The sequence below is a fragment of the Hydra vulgaris genome, chromosome 04 (genome assembly GCF_038396675.1).
Source record: "Hydra vulgaris chromosome 04, alternate assembly HydraT2T_AEP".
In the NCBI taxonomy this organism is placed as follows: domain Eukaryota; kingdom Metazoa; phylum Cnidaria; class Hydrozoa; order Anthoathecata; family Hydridae; genus Hydra; species Hydra vulgaris.
This window is the reverse complement of record NC_088923.1, coordinates 23,835,001-23,848,035: the sequence shown is the minus strand read 5'-3', so window position 1 is coordinate 23,848,035 and position 13,035 is coordinate 23,835,001. Positions and strand designations below refer to the sequence as shown.

The 13,035-nt window shown below is 29.3% G+C and overlaps 1 protein-coding gene across 1 annotated transcript in view; it reads left to right on the top strand.

Annotated features, from left to right (window-relative positions):
• The window catches only part of LOC136079669 (von Willebrand factor D and EGF domain-containing protein-like), an 88,579-nt gene that overhangs the window by 49,305 nt on the left and 26,239 nt on the right, over positions 1-13,035 (top strand). The gene's annotated exons all lie outside the window — the stretch shown is intronic.

Below are 13,035 nucleotides of genomic sequence, written 5' to 3'. Positions count from 1 at the left end.
TAAATCTTTTAAAACAATTTGTTCGATTGATTTTATAAGAAACAATATTTTCAACACTTGATGTAGTTAAGGCGAATCAGTAAAACTTGCATCAAAGTTTTATATAAAAAGCTTATCTTTGACAATTTAAAATTTAGTTTTTAAATGAAATGAAATAAAGTTTTATTTTTGTTTAATATAACTTTGTTTTAAAAAAATTATGCCAAGTTTTCTTTATGTTTGTACAGAATTTAACACTTATAAAGTCTTTTTTTGGACATCTTTGTGGTTTTGCTCAGTTGGTATGCTTCAAATTGTTTTAATTAAAATTAACAATCACCTATAATTTGGAAGTGATTATAAAAAGAGCTAGAATTTTTACAAAGTGTGTATAACCATAAGTTTTCTAAAATGGCTCCTAATAAGTAAAGTTAAACAAAAAAAAATTGTACGCTGGTAGTTAATGCTTTTTTTCTTCAATTTTCTTGTTTTAATGTTTAATAGTCTTTACAATAGTTAAAATAATTCCTGCAATGAGCAAATTCTCACTTCAAAGTAGCATTCAAGAACTTGAGATTTCAAAGCTCTGAAAATTAAAGCTAAAGTTAGGATTCCATATTTAAGACCAGGATTCCATAGCTATATTTTGCAATCATTTTATATTAAATTATGTAAAATCCTAATAGGCATTTAAAGTTTTAAATAAATCTTAAAAGATTGCTTGCAATTCACAGTAAAATCTTTGGTGTTTCTCTGTAAACAACCTAATAATTTACCTTGAAGACCAGCTATTTGACAGACATATCTTGATTGTTTAAAATTAAAAGCAACGAACAACAACTTCTTGAAAAGTACCTTAGCTACATTGAGTAACAACTGTGTTTCAAGTGAAATTTTATTAACAATCATTAAAGTTAATCAAACTAATAATTAACATACAGGAACTACAGATTCTAAAGTGCCGAGGCAAGTTGTGTTTATTTTAAAGAGAATGATAAAAAAAAAAAAATGTTTTGGCAGAATTTTTTTAAGTAAAACAAAATAATAAATGTATACCAACAAAAACAAACTTTGTTGTTTTACTCGAAGCTCGCCGTCTCCACAGTAGCAATTCTCTCAGAGTCTTTAAAATATACGCTGCAATCTACAGACTTAATAATTTATTTAAGCGCGTTTAATTCCAAAGACTTTTAGTAAATGACGTCATTGTAGAATTTTTTTTTTTTAATAAATATTATTTGTTATTGTTTTATTTGTTTTTTAAAATAGCGTTTATTATCAATTGTATGACTTTCCTATAAATTTTATAGGAAGTTAAACATAAGAATATTTTTTTATAGAGCACTAGAACCAAATAAAATAAAGATTTTTATATTACACTCTTAAATAAAATAAATATATGAAAAAGTCGTTGATCACCTTATTATATATTCTGAATCTTTTTTTTTTTTATGTAAATAATGTGAACATTTTTTTAGTTTATCTAAGCTGTTTATTGCTATAACGTTTTTGTTCTCCTATCAAAGTGACATTTTACAAGTTTTTAAATTTTTAATTAATAAATAATTTTGGTAAACAACATCATTAATTAGAGATAATAGACAAATTCTTTAATTTATAGTTAGAAAATATCATTAAGTATGTCAATTTAGTGAAAATTGATAAATTTTGATGATTTGCATATAAATGTTAAGGTAATTTTGTATTTTGCATTTGGATTTTGATAACTAAACGATTAAAATGTCGGCAACTCCATACCAATTCGAACTTCTTAAAAAAAAGACAAAAAAATCTGTATGGATTAAAGAAACGAAATAGTTGAAAATCGTATCAGCTATGAAAGTTTGAATTTTGATATTGCTAAAACATCAAAGTTAAGCCGTTTAAGTGTTGGCGCTGAACAATGGTGTAAATATGGATATTGTAAAACTATGCCACTTGAAAAAGAATGTCTTTGTTGCGTTGAAATAAAGAAAATAAGTAATAGAAAATCAGGTATTACAAATTAAGTAACATTCTTTAAAATATAAACTGATGTGCGCAGTATTAATAATAGTAATAATAACACCATTAACTTTTTTGTACATAATGACTATGTAGAGTAAAAAATATTTTTTTTTTTTTAAGATCATCAATGCATAACAGAGCACGAAACAGACAGCTTTTTATTAAGTAAAGCAATAAATAATGTTTTATGGCAATAATCCAAGACAGATGGCGATTAAAATTGTTATTGTGTTAAAGCGCGCGTTAAAAAACATATTTAATATTTCCTAATTTATATGTTGTATTTGGGAAGTATTTTACATTTCTCTTGTCAAAAACTAGCAAAATTGACAATGAAAGGTTTTTCGTTAAATGATTTCGATTTCAAAAGTGACTCGATAATACTACACTTTTTTTGCAATCTTTAACAGTAATTATTTAACTTATTTAAATTAAATAAAATGAGCAATACATGTTTTATAGAATAAATTTTATTAAATATATCTTGCTTGATTAAATAAGTATTTCGAGTATATGTGTAACCCGATGAAAAGTTCAGCAAATAAAGGGTCGTCCATAATGTATGTATGCCTGAATTTCAACCCTTTCTCCCCCCCCCCCACCCTTCCACCTTTTGCTATAGTTTTTTTGAGTACCCTCCATCTCCCTAAAACTATCTACACTCTTAACCTACATACCCAACATTTTATGATATTTTTTTTATATTAGTGTCTCAGTACTTTTATAATTGACCCACTGCCCTCCATTTCATATACGCTCTTTGCAGACCCCCTCTCCCCCACCCAAGCATACGAACAATCCCTAAATGCTGTTAATTAAACTTCTATAAGGTTAAAAAATACAAAATAATTTTTTTAACAGAACCTTTATACAGATAATAATAATTTAATAACAATAAATATAACACAAAATTAATTTACAGCAATAAACAAGCTTAAAATGTCTGAAATATTTTATTATCATTTTTAATGTGAACTTTGTAAAAATAACAAAAAAATAATAATTTGAAATAACTAAAAAAATTCTATAGTAATTTATGATTAAAAAAAAAACTTTTACTTAATGATAAGTAACTAAACAAATTCTTCAATAATCTGTAATGAAAAAAAAAATCTATAATTTGCTAACAAAAAATTTTTTAGATTTCTTATCGAAATTCTACAATGATATCATTTACTATAACTCTATGGAATTAAACACGCTTGAATAAATTATAAAGTCTGTAGATTGCGGCGTATATTTTAAAGACTGAGAGAACTGCTACTGTGGAGACAACGAGCTTTGAGTAAAACAACAAAGTTTGTTTTTGTTGGTATACATTTATTATTTTGTTTTACTTAAAAAAAAATCGGCCCAAACATTTTTTTTTATCATTCTCTTTAAAGTAAACACAACTTGTCTCCGCACTTTGGGATCCCTTTAAAGGAGTCTAAATGCAAATGTACAAGTTTTTTTAATATTTAAATAACATTGTATTGTGTTTTTTGGTAATTTTTTCTTGTTTCTTTTATGTCAACACAATTACATGTAGATAAGCATCATGCCAGAAGTTCAAACAAAGCACAAATGTAGATTTTTTTAAAGTGACTTGAGCGTGAACCAGCACTGCACTAAAGCTTCATATAGATTACAAACATACAAATATATAAAGTGAATTAGGGATGAACCAACACCGCACAACAAGATCATACAGAACACAAACATTTAAAATTATAAAGCCCACTCACTAAACACCATCAGTGGTATTATGAAGCAGTTTTGCTTACTCTCCATAAATTATTTTCACCTTTTTAGTTTAACCATAAAAGTTTGCTTTCAAATAGTTGGATGCAATATAATCTTGCTTTTAGTTTGCGAAATACAAAAATTATTATTCACTCAGAATGTAATATGCCCCTTATATATTACTTTATAATATACATTATAGTATAACAAAGTGATGGACTTTAGTAAAATATAAAGTTGTTAAATGAATACTGCAAAATAGGGTGCGTTTTATTACGTGAGCTTACTTTGAACGTTTCTACTTACTACTAATTTATTTTAGCATTCCTACATATTTGTTATACGAACCAAAAATAAAAAAGTACATTTTTTCTATGCATTTGTTTTGACTAATACTTGAAAGAATTTGAAGTTATTATTCTTCACTAAATCTTCCTTGTCGATTTCAAAGTTATTCCAAAATTGTTCAAAGTCACCCCACTTCATTTATTTCTTTTGTTCATCCTACTAAGAAGAATTATTTCAAAGTCTTTAAACTTTGCAAAACTACGCATAGCATGAAATGATTATAAAAAAATATTCGATTTTTTATTTAAAAAATGATTGAACTAACTTTAATTTTAATAGAAATTCATTAAATAAAACATAAGTTTATTTATTTATTTATTTTTTAAACATCTTCGCTTCCAACAAGGCTGCAAGCAGCCACTAATTAAAGTTGGAAGTTACTGAAAGAGAAAAGATGAAGATTGTAGAGCAAGATAATGATTGACGGATGACTTAAAAGATTGCAAATTATATGAATCAGGAAAGCAAGATGAAGGAAGCGAATTCCAAAGAACTGATGTTCGAGGAAAAAAACTAGACGAATAAGCGTTTTTGGAGCACTTAGGAACAGTCACAGAAAAAGGATGAGACTTAATTGAATGACAAGTAACACGAGAATGAATTTTAGTAGATGGCACAAAAGACGCTAGCTCTTTAGAGCAGTGCCCATTATAGTATTTGTAGAAAAGAGAAAGAGAAGCAATATTATGACGGTGTGATAATTGTTGGAGGTTGGCTGCAAGAGCAGGTCCAACTATGTTTACAATGCATTTTTGCACCTTGTCTAAAAGAGAAAGGGCACCATTAGAAGATCCACCCCAGATATGGCAACAGTAAAAAAGTACATAAAAAAATATGTTTCCTAAATAAACGATCATTAAAAGTTTGTTGTTACTAGGGCTTGGTAACCTGTGGAAACCGCAACCGGTCAACTGGTTTTTTGTTCAGTTTTCTCTAAACCGAAAACCATTTTTTTTGTAAAATAAACCGGTTATACTATACATTTCTAAAGAGATAAATAGTTCAAAGATTTCTTGTTTTGAAAAGCTAACAAGTAACATGGAAAGCACAAATATTGTGAAAATATATATAGTTTTTAAAAAACCACTTTGATATTGCATTTAATTTTGTTTATTTCAATATTTTTTTACCAATTATTTACAAACTTCATAATGACAGAATCTTTCAACAATATTTAAATTGTAAAATACTTAAAATAATCAAACCCGGGAAAGTCAAGTAACACCAACTTGAAGTATTTGTATTAAAAAAAAATGATCCAAGTTCATTAGAATCGAACTAAATTAATAATGAATAAAAAAAGATGTAAATGTTACTGTACATTGATAAAAATTAATGTTTAATAATTAATGAAAAAAATTAAATTTATTATTACAAGTATGAAAAACTTTCTTAAGTATGAAAAACATTCTTTTAGTTTACAGATCTAATTCCAGTATGTCAATCCTGTAAGTTACATGTGATACGGCAATAATAAATAATTGCTTTTATACACAGAAAAAAACACATACTGAAACTTTTTTGTCCCTGTGTAATAAGTCCCTGTGTAATAAGAATAGAAAGTTCAAAAAGTTCTCGACCAAGAGGTAATCCACCGTTATTCAGAGTGGTAGCCCTCTTATCAAATATAAAATATCAGATTGAGCAATTTATAAATCATTGGTTATAATGACCACACCTTACTCAACCAACCAACTTGCAGCTCTAGCAGCCAGCTGGCCAGGCCTAGGTCAAGGTAACCATTCAGCTGCTTCTCAAAAGCTTGATGGTACAATATCAAAACTAATAGCCACAGTCAGCATACTTCTCACCCGCGTATCTGCTCTTGAAACTGAAAATATTACTCTAAAAGCAAATCTTTTTTAACAGCCAAAGTCAGCATCTTCGAGCTTGACCACAACTCTTAACTGGGCAAGTGCAGTCAAGCACGGTTCAGAAGCCAATAAAGCAATTATCACAGCAATCAACGAAAATGCCAAAATTGTAGAATTGAAATCAAAAAGAGCTATAGTTGCAGGTCTTCCAAAATCCTCTGACAATAAACAGAGGCTAATTTCAGTTCAAAGTTTGCTCAAAAAACTTAACTATAATGTTGTTTTTAAAGTTGTTGGGCATTTCACAATAAAGATCAACAATACCACCAGTTTAACTACAATAGCAGCTGAACCAAATGAATTGATCATCATTGAGTTTGACTTGAATGAGCACCGCAATGATCTCTTATCTAATGCAAAGCGGCTTGCCTCAATAGACGAATTAAAATCTGTCTACATTCGTCCAGATCGTACACCTCTCGAACAAGAAACATTCAACAACTTAAACAAAAAGCGTACTACAAAAAATGCAGAAATATTGGCAAAAGATTTACTTGACAAACCCTTTCGATTTGTCATCCGCAGCGAAAAAATCAAATGCATTGACATATCCAAAACATTCAACATCAATGGAAGCTGATTTTCATTTGAGGAACCCATTCCTCAAATGAAAATCAGCTGCTGAAGCCATTCAGTCGCTCTCAACATCTCACTAGTTCAACATTCTTTAACAAGGCCAGCTCTTCCATCAAATTATCTCATCTTTTGTGCTTCTACACCAATGCAACCTCCCTCAATCCAATAAAACTCACCGAACTGTCCTTACTTGCAGAAAACAACTGTTTCGACATTATTTTTATCACCCAGACATGGTTCAATGACCAATCAACTCCCTCTCTTCAGAACTACAATCTCTATCATTCAGACCGTCGCAACCAAATTGGAGGAGGTGTAGCTATATACACAAACAGTAAAATCATCTCAAACCAAATAGAGGAATCCCTACTACACAAAGATTTTACTATTCAGAACAATTATGGGTTGAACTAAAGCTTCTGAATGAAACTCAGCTCCTAGGCTGCATTTATAGACCTCTATACTCTGTTATTGAAGCCTTCTCAGAGATTTCAAGTGCTATTTTCCATGCCAAAACTTTAATATTGACTAAAAAATACAATGGTATCATCATTGCCGGTGACTTCAATTTCCCAGAGATTACTTGGACTTCCAATTCAGTTATTTCCTTTTGTAAAATTGGTCTCAGTTCCTCATTTGTCTCTCTTTATCAAGATTGTCATCTTCACCAAATTGTCACTGTCCCTACTTTCAAACCTGCTAATTGCCCTATGACAAACACTCTTGATCTCATCATATGTGAATCTCCATATCGTGCTAGCGAAATCAACATCTGTCCTCCACTCGGTTTGTCTAATCAGTATCATTGCTCTATCACCTGGCATTACAAACTGGATTCCAGCATAAAATTATCACATTTCAACAGCTCTAAATATATATACAAGCTTGGTAACTATGAAAAAATCAACAAAGAATTCAATAAGGTTGACTGGTTATCTATTTTTAAAGACTTAAACGTAGAACAATGTTACCAACTTTGGCTCAACAAATACAATGAATGTTGTCTTCAATTCATCCCTCGTATGCTGAACAAACCATCCTCCAAAAAACAACCATGGATGACAAAAGAACTATTATCTCTTATTCGTCTTAAAAAATCACTCTGGGCTCATAACATCAGTTCAAAATGGAAAATCACACCCCGGGTTGGGGAATATAGAGAAACTAGAAAGTTTGTTAAAAAATTAAGTTGTTCTTCTCTGAAATCCTTTGAAATTGCCCTTGCCAATGATAAGCGTAACCCTAAAAGACTGTTTTCATACATAAATAGTAAACGCTCTGTAATAAATCAGATCTCATCTATGCGAATCACCAGTTCCAGTGAGATCATTAGCTCTGACAAAATTACAATAGCCAACTCACTTAACAATCAATTTCAATCAGTTTTCAGCAAAGAGTCATCCAATGACAATCTTCCCCATTTTGATCGTAGAACTAACACAATCCTTAATAGCATATCTTTCGATACTCTGGCCACTCTAATAGAACTCTCAGCACTAGATATATCTAAATCACTTGGTGTAGATAATGTCAGTCCTCACGTTTTACGCTTTTGTTCTACCACAATGTCTTCTCCACTTACTCTCATCTTTCAAAAGTCATTTGACAATGGTGAAATTCCAAGCTCATGGTCCAAAGCAAATGCAACACCTTTATTTAAGAAGGGCTCCAGAATCGACCCATCAAATTACTGATCAATATCCCTCACCTCGATTCCGTGTAAAATAATGGAGAAATTAGTTAAAAAGGCAATCATGCAGCATCTAAAACCAAACAATCTTTTATCAAATAGTCAACATGGATTTTTAGAGAAAAAAGCCTGTTGTAACAAATATATACTACTACTACTACTATAACAAAATTAATAAAAAATTAACTAATAATTAAAAAATAATAAAAATAAATAACCGGTATCCAATTTTACAATTTAAAAATAAATGAAAACCAGTTTTTTGAAATTTTCCCGTTTTTGCCAAGTTGCCTAGTTGCCTAGTTGCCTAGTTGCCACCTTACGTAAAAGAGTGTTGCCTAATTTTATAAAAATTAAAAAAGAGCAAAGTTTAGAAATTAATTCTAAACATTCTTTAACTAAATTGTTTTAAAATATATATACATATAAATATAGATATAGATATAGATATAGATATATATATATATATATATATATATATATATATATATATATATATATATATATATATATATATAGATAGATAGATAGATATAGATAGATAGATAGATAGATAGATATAGATAGATAGATAGATAGATAGATAGATAGATATAGATATAGATATAAATAAATTTACTGAATTAACTAAAAACTAGAATTAAATTTAATAATTTCAATACAAATTTGCAGAATTGCAACCATTTTTTTTTTAGCTTACTAAAGTTCAGTATTTTTATTGATGATGTTCGTTCAAATGACAAATTCAAATGATATTAATGAGTATTTTTTTAAGTTTTTGAATTTTTAAACTTTTTTCTTATCGAACCTGAAAGATATAATATTGCAATAACTATCATGGTATCAATTTATAAACTAGTCAACTCTGTTACCAGTTTATAAATGGAAAATACCAAAGCGTTACTTTTGTGTATTGAAGCTTAATCAAAAACAGATTTAACATGTTGTGTGACACTATTTGAAAATTAAGAAAACTAAACTGGCTCATTAAAACAACACTAAAAAACTTCTTCATAACTTTGAAGTTTATTTACAGATAATTCCATTGGATGAGCAAAAATTGGGAAGTTTAATTTGCTAAGAGTAATTTTTAAAAGCAACAATGACAGATTGCCTAATAATAATATTAGTGATAATAATAAAAAAGGTGAGTTGTTGTGGAAGAACACACAACAAATCAGAAAAATTAATTTATACTATCAGCATCCTCTGTGTGAAAAAAAAGTACTCATTTTGATTAAAACTCTGGGCATGACGATGACCTTTTGAATGAGAACAGTGGTTATAGGCTTATCCAATCTTTTATTTCCAATATTTTCTTTTATATCAAAACATGAAGACCTTGACCATTTGCCTAGAGTTACAGATACTCTTTCTTGACCACTGCCTCATTTTGTATTGTTGGCAGTCAAATGGTTATATTTATTTGTGTCACTCACAGTGTTTTTGTGTGTCTGGAAGGTCAAGTAAAACAATTTTAAAACAAAAGATTGTACAAAATCATTAAACAAATACATTTAAAAGTCAATTTTTATCAATTCCTTGCTTAAATGTTGTTTTTATAACTACATTTGGCAAAAATTCAATTTGTTATATATGTATATATATATATATATATATATATATATATATATATATATATATATATATATATATATATATATATATATATATATATATGTATATATATATATAAATATATGTATATATATATGTATATATATATGTATATATATATGTATATATATATGTATATATATATATGTATATATATATATATATATATATATATATATATATATATATATATATATATATATATACACTAAGCAAAAAAGTAAATGGCACAAACTTTTTTTTTGAAAAAATTTGTATAAAATGATTAAAAAATGGTAGTTAATTTTTGTTTTTAAGGAAAAAAGCTATGAATTATTTGAAAATAGCATTATATTGAAGCATTCTATTCAAAAATTGTCAAATATAAGTTTATATGACGTATAAAAATCAACTGTACCTATATTGATCAAATGTTTTCTCTCAAAAAAAATAATGGCACAAATAAGAAAAATTCCAAAATTAGACAAAAAAATTAGTATTTAGACAAAAAATTTAGTGTATCAATATTTAGTAGGGCCACCCTTTGCCAGAAAAACTGCTTGCAGACGTCGAGGCATCGATTCCACAAGAGATTTGTTTCTTCCACAAGAGATTGGTTTCTTCTGGGGTGATTTTCTCCCATGCTTCAACTATTGCAGCTTTTAGATAATTTTGTCTTCTGTAAGCTCGATCTCCAATTTTCCGTTCTAGAATGTACCACAAATGCTCAATCGGATTAAGGTTGGGGGACTGGGCAGGCCATTCCATTACATTAATATTATTTTTTTGAAAAAATTTCTTTGTTGCTATGGCAGTATGTTTTGGGTCATTGTCCTGTTGAAAGACAAAGTTGTTTGCAAATCTAAATTTACGAGCAAAGGGTTTCAAATTTTGCTTTAAAATGACTATATACAAACTGGCATTCATAGTTGATTCAATGAAAGTCATTTTGCCAGCTCCTTGCTAAGCCATTGATATCCACACCATGATATTTCCACCACTGTGTTTTACTGTTCCTTTCATGCAACTCAATTTGTATGTCTCACCTTGTTTTCGCCAGACTTTTTGCTGTCCATCCGAAGAGATCAGGTTAAGTTTAGATTCATCACTCCAAATTACTTTCTTCCTGTAATCGATAGTCTTGTCCGCATACTTTTTTGCAAATAATAATCTTTGTTTCATATGTCTTAGAGTCAAATAGGGTTTTTTGCAACATACTCTACCATGAAATCCTTGCTCTCTAATTCTATTTCGGATAGTTTGAGCTGAAATCATGATTTTGGGGTCATTTTTAACTTTGTCTGCAAACTTTTGAGCAGCTTCAAATCTGTTTTTCTTTACTTTTAAAATAATGTATCTATCAATAGCAGCAGATGTTTTTCTTTTATGGCCTCTTCCTGATATATCAGTTGTACCATTCAAATTATGCTTTTTTATAATGTTGCTGCCAGTTTGAAAAGGGATTCCAGTCTGTTTATTAACTTCTCTGCAGGTCTTGCCACTATTTACCAAATCCACAACTAAGTTTCTTTGAGAAATCATCCAATGTTGTTTTACTATGCGCATGTTGCTATAAATTTCCCACAAAAATTCAAAAAAAATACTAAATAAAGTTTTTGTGCCATTCATTTTTTTGCTCCCAATATAAAACCTGTGTGCTTTTATTGTTTTTAAAATCATGCGCAAATACATATAAAAATTTTCATAATAGTAGTACTCTTTGATGTACATTTACATTTTTTTATAGTTTTAAAAAAACATTAGAAAACAGATAAGTTAAAAAAAAGAAACTTAAAAAAAATACTTGTGCCATTTATTTTTTTGCCTACTGTATATATATATGTATATATATATACGGCTGCTTTTGTAACCAATTGAACATGTCTTTCTACATTTTGTAAATGGCATTGAAAATCACCCATTGAATTAAGTGCCACAAGTGTTTTTCCCCCATGTAACATTGAGGCTCCAGTTTTATGAAGAACCAGACCGGTGCATAAACTCGAAGAATGTAATCAGTAAGTATTATAAGCTCAGTAGATGGAGGAGTGCTCACAACATACAAATGAAGGATTCGATTTGCTGTTGTCATCCATTGAGAATGAACCAATGGGCCAGGCTTTTTTTTAGGCTTTCTTTCACCTCACCTATATCTATTGCCTTGCACATGTTATAAAGATACTGTTGATCTTTGCTAATATTATTTGTCACAATCTCATGTAGAACATTCGGTAAGTTATTCTGTCTGACATTAAAATTGACAACTTGCAACTCGTGACAGTTTGCAAGTGCTTTTCCAATGTTGCCATTAAATGCAATTAAAGTTAGGTCCTGAAGTGGTGCCATCTAAATGCAATACTAAATTTCTTGATGGTAGTTCATTAAAATGGAACATACACACTAACCATTGAACTGGATATCCCAAATGCAGTTCCAACAATCTAATTACAACATTGTTCACACCAGTATTTATGTTAGCTCCATCAGAGCCAATAGCTAACACGTTATCATGTGATATTTTGTTTTCATCCAAAAAATCTATAAAAGCATTCTTGATACTTTTTGATAATGCACTTGATGGAGAAATATGACCAAGAAATATTGAATGAGGTTCTTTAATCAATGTGATATGTTCCTCAGTAATTATGTCTTTACTGCTAGTTGTTAATGCACAAAGAGTTTTATCTTTGCTTTGCGTGATAATGTGGTTTTGATCAATTATCTTTGATGTCTTAACTTGGTTTGGTCTATGATAGCTTTTCTGTCATATTTTTTTATAATTCTGTAATCTGAAAGTGTGGCAGTAGCAATCGCAGCTCTAGCAACATCTGATACACCATATCTGTCACATTCTCTGGCAACTGTTGGAAACTTTATCATATTTCTGTCAGATTCACTAGCTAATTCACAAAAATCTGACAAATGATTGTCATCAACATTGCTCTGAGTGTCATTTATAAACTCCTCCTCACCAGAATTAATTTCTGCATCTATATCAGAAGTGATACTAACTGATGCTTCCAGATTGCTTTTACTAGACGAAAAAAAATTATAGTACTTCTGTCCCTCTGTGCTTCTTTCAAATGCTTTGGTTAATATAAAAGTTTTTTCCTTATCTAAAGGACCAATAACCATATTTATTTCATTTCTTTGATCCATTAAAAACTCATGCTCAAGTACTGGCACTTTTGATATTCTTGGGCATGTGCAATTACTTAAGTTAAGACAATGACATGCTGC